This window comes from Palaemon carinicauda, chromosome 2, assembly GCF_036898095.1.
Source record: "Palaemon carinicauda isolate YSFRI2023 chromosome 2, ASM3689809v2, whole genome shotgun sequence".
Lineage (NCBI taxonomy): Eukaryota > Metazoa > Arthropoda > Malacostraca > Decapoda > Palaemonidae > Palaemon > Palaemon carinicauda.
In genome coordinates, this window is record NC_090726.1 from 46,951,513 (window position 1) to 46,960,001 (window position 8,489).

Sequence of the window (8,489 nt, forward strand, 5' to 3'; positions counted from 1 at the left end):
ATGTCACCAAGCTGACGTTCACGATGGAGACGACCAAGTCGGTCTTGGCAGCGGTCAGACAGGAGGACTGGATGGTCTCATTGGACTTGAAAGATGCTTATTTTCACGTTCCGATTCATCCAGACTCCCAACCTTTCCTAAGATTCGTTTTCGGAAAGGTCGTCTACCAATTCCAAGCCCTGTGTTTTGGCCTAAGCACAGCTCCTATGGTCTTTACCCTTCTGATGAGGAATATAGCCAAGTTCCTTCACTTGTCAAACATCAGAGCCTCCCTCTACCTAGACGACTGGCTGTTGAGAGCCTCCTCGAGTCGTCGTTGTCTGGAGAATCTTCATTGGACTTTAGACCTTATCAGAGACCTGGGTCTATTAGTCAATTTGGAAAAATCTCAACTCATTCCCTCACAATCCATCGTGTATCTGGGAATGGAAATTCAGAGTCAGAGTTTTCGGGCTTTTCCATCGGCCCCCAGGATAAGCCAAGCCCTCGAGTGCATCATGAGCATGCTGAAGAGGAACAGTTGCTCAGTGAGACAGTGGATGAGTCTCACAGGGACTCTCTCGTCCCTAGCCCTGTTTGTCGAGCTGGGCAGACTCCACCTCCGCCCTCTTCAATTCCACCTGGCAGCTCATTGGGACAAGAGTTCTACCCTGGAAGCAATCTCTATCCCTATCAACCAAGAGATGAAGACCACTCTCCTGTGGTGGAAGCACAACCTTCTTCTCAGAGAGGGTCTATCCTTGGCCATTCAGACCCCCAATCTTCATCTCTTCTCAGATGCATCGGACTCGGGCTGGGGTGCAACCTTGGACGGAGAGGAATGCTCCGGAATGTGGAACGAGGAACAACGATCTCTCCACATCAACTGCAAGGAACTGCTGGCAGTTCATCTAGCTCTGTTGAACTTCAAGTCCCTCCTGCTAGGCAAAGTGGTGGAGGTGAACTCGGACAACACCACAGCCTTGGCTTACATCTCCAAACAAGGGGGGACCCATTCGAGGAGCCTTTACGAGATCGCAAGGGACCTCCTCATTTGGTCAAGAAGTCGAAACCTCTCTCTAGTCACGAGGTTCATCCAGGGCAATATGAACGTGTCAGCAGATCGTCTGAGCAGAAGGAATCAGGTCATTCCCACGGAATGGACCCTCCACAAGAGTGTGTGCAACAGACTTTGGACCTTGTGGGGTCAACCTACCATAGATCTGTTTGCCACCTCCATGACCAAGAGACTTCCTCTGTTTTGTTCTCCTGTTCCAGACCCTGCAGCAGTTCATGTGGATGCCTTTCTACTGAACTGGTCCCATCTCGACCTGTACGCATTCCCTCCGTTCAAGATAATCAACAAGGTTCTGCAGAAATTCGTCTCGCACGAAGGGACACGGCTGACGCTGGTTGCTCCCCTTTGGCCTGCAAGAGAATGGTTCACAGAGGTACTACAATGGCTAGTAGACTTCCCCAGGACTCTACCTCTAAGAGTGGACCTTCTACGTCAACCTCACGTAGACAGGTTACATCCAAACCTCCACGCTCTTCAACTGACTGCCTTCAGACTGTCGAAAGATTCGCTAGAGCTCGAGGCTTTTCGAAGGAGGCAGCCAGGGCTATTGCCAGAGCAAGGAGGGTTTCCACTCGTAGGGTCTACCAGTCTAAGTGGGAGGTCTTCCGAAGCTGGTGTAGAGCCAATTCAATATCCTCTACCAATACCTCTGTGACCCAAATAGCTGACTTCCTGCTTCATCTTAGAAATGAGAGATCCCTTTCAGCTCCTACGATTAAGGGATATAGGAGTATGTTGGCCTCAGTTCTCCGCCATAGAGGTTTGGACCTGTCTTCCAACAAGGACCTTCAAGACATTCTTAAGTCTTTTGAGACGTCTAAAGATCGTCGTCTTTCCACTCCAGGCTGGAATTTAGACGTAGTCTTAAGGTTCCTTATGACATCTAGGTTCGAACCTCTCCAGTCAGCTTCATTCAAGGACCTTACCCTCAAGACTCTTTTTCTCGTTTGCCTGGCAACAGCTAAAAGAGTCAGTGAGGTTCATGCCTTCAGCAAGAACATTGGTTTCACGACCGAGTCTGCTACATGTTCTTTCCAGCTTGGATTCCTAGCAAAGAACGAGCTTCCTTCACGTCCTTGGCCTAGATCGTTCGAGATACCTAGCCTTTCCAACATGGTAGGTAACGAACTTGAGAGAGTTCTTTGCCCTGTCAGAGCTCTCAAATATTATCTAAAGAGGTCTAAACCTCTCCGAGGACAGTCAGAAGCCTTATGGTGTGCCATCAAGAAACCCTCGAGACCCATGTCCAAGAATGGGCTTTCGTATTATATAAGGCTTCTGATCAGAGAAGCACATTCTCACTTAAAGGAGGAAGACCTTGCATTGCTGAAGGTAAGGACCCACGAAGTAAGAGCCGTAGCTACTTCGATGGCCTTTAATAAAAACCGTTCTCTGCAGAGTGTAATGGATGCAACCTATTGGAGGAGCAAGTCAGTGTTTGCATCTTTTTATCTGAAAGATGTCCAGTCTCTTTACGAGAACTGCTACACCCTGGGACCATTCGTAGCAGCGAGTGCAGTAGTAGGTGAGGGCTCAGCCACTACATTCCCTTAATCCCATAACCTTTTTAACTTTTCTCTTGAATTCTTTTGTTGTTTTTATGGTTGTTACGGTAGGCTAAGAAGCCTTCCGCATCCTTTTGATTTGGCGGGTGGTCAATTCATTCTTGAGAAGCGCCTGGGTTAAAGGTTGTGTAGAGGTCCTTTAGTAGGGGTTGCAACCCTATATACTTTAGCACCTTGGGTTGATTCAGCCTCCAAGAGGAACGCTGCGCTCAGTAAGGAAGACGAACTTAAAAAAGAGGCAGAGTAACGGTTCAATTCGACTTCCTTACCAGGTACTTATTATTTCATTTGTTATTAGAGATAACTGTTATATGAAATGTGGGGATACTTGGCTATCCTTTAATCTTGTTCACTGGTTTTCACCCACCCCCCTGGGTGCGAATCAGCTACATGATTATCGGGTAAGTTTAATATTGAAAAATGTTATTTTCATTAGTAAAATAAATTTTTGAATATACTTACCCGATAATCATGATTTAATTGACCCTCCCTTCCTCCCCATAAAGAACCAGTGGGATCGAGGAATAATTGAGGAGGTGTCAACAAGAAGTACTTGAGTACCTGGCCACAGGTGGCGCTGTTAGTACACCCCCTTCTAGTATTGTGATAGCTGGCGTATCCCTCCTTAGATTTCTGTCGGGCAACGGAGTTGACAGCTACATGATTATCGGGTAAGTATATTCAAAAATTTATTTTACTAATGAAAATAACATATTTCAAGAATAACATTAAAAAAAATATTTCCTAAAGCTATAAGCCCCAGGGCCCCAACAGGGAAAATAGCCCAGTGAGGAAAGGAAATGAGGAGAAGTAAAATATTTTAAAGAATAACATTAAAAAAAAATATTTCCTAAAGCTATAAGCCCCAGGGCCCCAACAGGGAAAATGCCCAGTGAGGAAAGGAAACGAGGAGAAGTAAAATATTTTAAAGAATAACATTGAAATAAATATTTCCTATATACTGTAAACTATATTCACTTAAACAAAACTAGAGGAAGAGAAATTAGATAGTCTGCCCGAGTATAGCTGATTATCTAAGGTCATAGGTGTAGATTAATTATCATATCAATATTTATCAGTTTTAATGTGTTAAAACTATTAATAAATGTAATAAACAGGATTATGAAATATAGTTAAGTTTTACATAATATGACCTTTATATTACTGCAAGTTGTAAATTTCCTTTATTAATTACAATATATGCTTTTTATTTTAATGAAATGTAGGAAAGTTTTACATGAATAGTATGACCTTTATATTACTGCAAGTTGTAAATTTCCTTTATTAATTACAATATATGCTTTTTATTTTAATGAAATGTAGGAAAGTTTTACACGAATAGTATGACCTTTATATTACTGCAAGTTGTAAATTTCCTTTATTAATTACAATATATGCTTTTTATTTTAATGAAATGTAGGAAAGTTTTACACGAATAGTATGACCTTTATATTACTGCAAGTTGTAAATTTCCTTTATTAATTACAATATATGCTTTTTATTTTATTCTTAATCAAAACAAACATGTGTAAAGTGTAAATATTATATAAAAATTTTAAATTGTTAGACTTGGCAGGTCAGAGATTGTAAGGCATGAACTTTATATCTTGAGATGTGCATACTTCTATCAAACTGCAGTTTCCTTTAGAATTGTTGAAAGTACTTTTGAAAAATATTGAAACTTTTCACAAGCACATCTACTGAGGGAGTATATTAACCCTGGATAGGTACGGTGGGTCGTTTGCGACCCCGAGCGTCAAAAAAAAACAGGTTTTTCTCACGTGACTCACCCCTGTGACTGAATTTGTGGGTGATCGACCTGCAGGAGGTGTCTCCCCTACACGCTCTAGTAGTGTCCAGATGTGCATTGCTGTAGCTGTACTCCTTCCCCGATTTCTGAGACGCATCGGGGTCGTTCGCGTCCGAGTTTACCCTTCTGAGGTAGTTTGCATAATTATCAAAGTTATTACGTATTATGAAATTGTCGTAGAATGGTGCAACTTGTATAGGTTATCAGTTGTGGAAAGTCTTGGTGGATTGTTTGGCTACCATGTGCATGTTTTTTTTTTTAGTTAAAATGTCGTTCATCACCACGAGGACCATTTTACCGCGAGTGCCCCTTTTTCATTTTTTTTCATTTTTTTGCCAAGTCATTTTTCCGTAAGATATTGCCAAATAGTGTCGTAAAACTTTTGCTTGTTTAGTGTTGGAAAGTGTGTCTAGATGATCTGGCTACCCATGCATGACTTTGTTTTTGTCAGATACGACGTAGTTATTGGTATATTGGGTATTTAACTGCGGTTACCAATTTCTGTTTTTTTTTCAATATTTGTAAAAATTACTACGTAGTAAGGAATTGCCGTATATTATTGATTTTTTTTTCATGTTTATGTGTTAGAAAGTGTGCCTTGATGGTTGGGCTAACACGTGCATGTCTTTTTTTTTATCTGAGATGTCGTATATTAGAATGTCGGGCATTTTACCGCGAGTGTCCCTTTTTAATTTTTTTTCATTTTTTTGCCAAGTCATTTTTCCGTAAGATATTGCGAAATAGTGTCGTAAAACTTTTGCTTTTTTAATGTTGGAAAGTGTGTCTAGATGATCTGGCTACCCATGCGTGATTTTGTTTTTGTCAGATACGACGTAGTTATTGGTATATTGGGTATTTAACTGCGGTTGCCAATTTCTGTTTTTTTTTCAATATTTGTAAAAATTTACTACGTAGTAAGGAATTGCCGTATATTATTGATTTTTTTTTCATGTTTATGTGTTAGAAAGTGTGCCTTGATGGTTGGGCTAACACGTGCATGTCTTTTTTTTTATCTGAGATGCCGTATATTAGAATGTTGGGCATTTTTCCGCGAGTGCCCCTCTTTATTTGTTTTGCATTTTTTTGCTTAGTCATGTTACCGTAAGGAATTGGCAAGTAGTGTCGCACAACTTATATTTTTATAGTGTTGGAAAGTGTTTCTAGATGATCTGGCTACCCATGCCTATTTTTTTTTAGCTAGATATGGCGTATATATAAGTATGTGTTCGATTTTCCTGTGATTGCCATTTTTTCGTTTTTTCCCATTTCTTTCAAAATTACTACGTACTAAGGAACTATCACAGAGTAATATTTCATTTATATGTTTATTTGTCGGAAAATATGCCTTGATGGTTTGCCTAGCACGTGGCTGAAATTTTTTTTTTCTGAAATGCCGTATATTAGAATGGCCATTTTTCCACGAGTGCCCCTTTTTATTTGTTTTGCATTTTTTTGCTTAGTCATGTTACCGTAAGGAATTGACAAGTAGTGTCGCAAAACTTATATTTTTATAGTGTTGGAAAGTGTTTCTAGATGATCTGGCTACCCATGCCTATCTTTTTTTAGCCAGATATGGCGTATATATAGGTATGTGTTCGATTTTCCGGTGATTGCCATTTTTTCGTTTTTTCCCAATTCTTTCAAAATTACTACGTACTAAGGAACTATCACAGAGTAATGATTCCTCTAGATGTTTATTTGTCGGAAAATTTTGTTTACTTTTTTTTTGATTGAATATCATCAAATTTTTTTAGCTAAAATATTGTTTTACATTTTTTTTTTCGATTTTATTTCCCTTCAAAAAAATTTTTTTGGGTCAGAATTTTAATTTTATAGCCGTAAAATAATCGACAATTATCCAGCAACCCACCATACAATTTTTATGCATATCCAATAATAATTAGATTAGTAAATAACACCTTGAAATTGACATACCCTTCCTACATTTCAAGTGGCAGATTAGGGAGTCTGAGTCAGTGTGGTTGGCGGCCATTTTGTGGACATATCCGAAGCGTAAGCTGCCCTATCTATATATATTCTTGTTCCCTATAGAATTTGTGATATTTTGGTATATTTTTACCTGCATAAATATCATATTATATATTAAATATATGTATTTTTTTACGAAATTTCCAAGTACTCAAAAAATTACCTTTAGATATGGCCCCTGATATAAATGTAATTTACAAAATAATGAAGATTTTTTTACATATTTCTATTTTAGGATAACATATGTTTATTCCCTAAAAAAATTAGCCACTTCCTATTTCATTTGGGTACCCAAAAAAATTCATGAAATTTGGACAATTTTTTTTGGCCAAAAAAAGTTACCCTTTTTTTCTCATTTCAGATCTTCACCTCCATGGGTCTGACTTCATCCAAAATACATCAAGATGTGTCCTAAACATTCAAGAATCAATTCCTAAAAGGATTTGTGTATATATGTATAAACTTTTTTTTTATGAATTTTTATGTCAGGTCTTTTTTTTTTTCTACTTAATTTTTTAAAATATTCATAATAAATAGTTTTTCTGCAGATGAGTAGTATTTATCTTTACAGTTGTTTTAAGCATTCATTGAAGTTTTTTTTGGCAAAAGAAAAAAGGAGGTTACTGCAAAAACTGATTTTTCAAGAATTTTTTTTGGCGTCGGGGTCGTTCGCGTCCGAGTATACCCTTAAAGGGGTGTCCGAGGACCGTACCTATCCAGGGTTAAGCTAAGAACCCTCTATTTATAGTACATATGACAATTTGTCCTAAATTGTATTTTTCCTAGCTATACAAACCCGTAATCATTTAATATAGGAGGAAGCGTGGGCGGTATTCCTCTTCTAGTTCCTCCTATATTAAATGATTACGAGGTTTTTATATCGCGTCGGAACAAACGATAACTAATATTTGATGTATCTTCGGTACATAGTCCACAATCTCCTTGCCTAAAAAGTTTCTGACTGCAAGCGAATGACTGATGAAAGAGGAGAGGTATATTTCCATGCTAAACTTCAAAGCCAACTCATTAAAATGTGATTATATATCTGAAAATTCACAAATTTAAGTGTAATATCTATTTACCAGTAGATTTGGTCTCTCATTGCCTTCTTCCATGTATATGTGCCGTATTTTTATATTTTAATAGTTCCTGCATTTTGTTTTCATCCCTTCCCCTCTTTTCTTTTTATTTCTCTTTTCTTCCTCCTCCTCCTCATACATAACCCATCTTCCTCTTTGATTATACTCAAAGGTATCTCATATTCAGGAGTAAAGCTTACAATTAATCTAAATATTATCCATAACCTTTGTGTTCTTGATTTCCTCTCTCCGGGCTTTCCGTCTCCCATATTCTATAGGTTTTTCTTATATTGATAGCCAAAGGTAATGTGGTTTTGGTGATTTTTTTCTTATGTGATGGTAATACAAAAGACAGTTGCATGCATATAATAAATTTGGCTTGAGTTAATGCTAAGAAACTATAGTCAATTCTTTTTAGTGAGGCAAATTTGCACCGACTCATAGGGGTGCCCTTTTAGCTCGGAAAAGTTTCCTAATCGCTGATTGGTTGGACGAGATAGTTCTAACCAATCAAATTGCAGGAAATTTTTCCGAGCTAAAAGGACACCGTTGCGAGTTAGTGCAATGCGCCTCATTAAAAAATTGACTATAGGGGCTCCTTAAATATAACTGCATGGTGCAGTAATATTATAGATTTATGATTACTGCAAGACATTTTCCAATAACAAAGAATAATAGTTAATTGATTTGGTAATTCTTATTTTATCTTAATGGCTCAATTTAAGAAATTATTCTATCCAACAGTTATATAAGGCCATAGAAAATTTAAGATTTTGTTCCCGCATAGATATGTAAAAATTTCATTGTATTTGGTATGTTTTTTTATGGTTGTGTGAAAGATAGCGTGGAATGGCAGATACTCAAGATTATCATGATGTATCTCATGAGTGTTCTTAGCCAGTTTTCTTTAGGAAATATTGGTATCTAATAAGGAAAATTTTTTATTTGTTATTCTATCTTAAGTGAATTGCTTTAATGTACAATGTGAA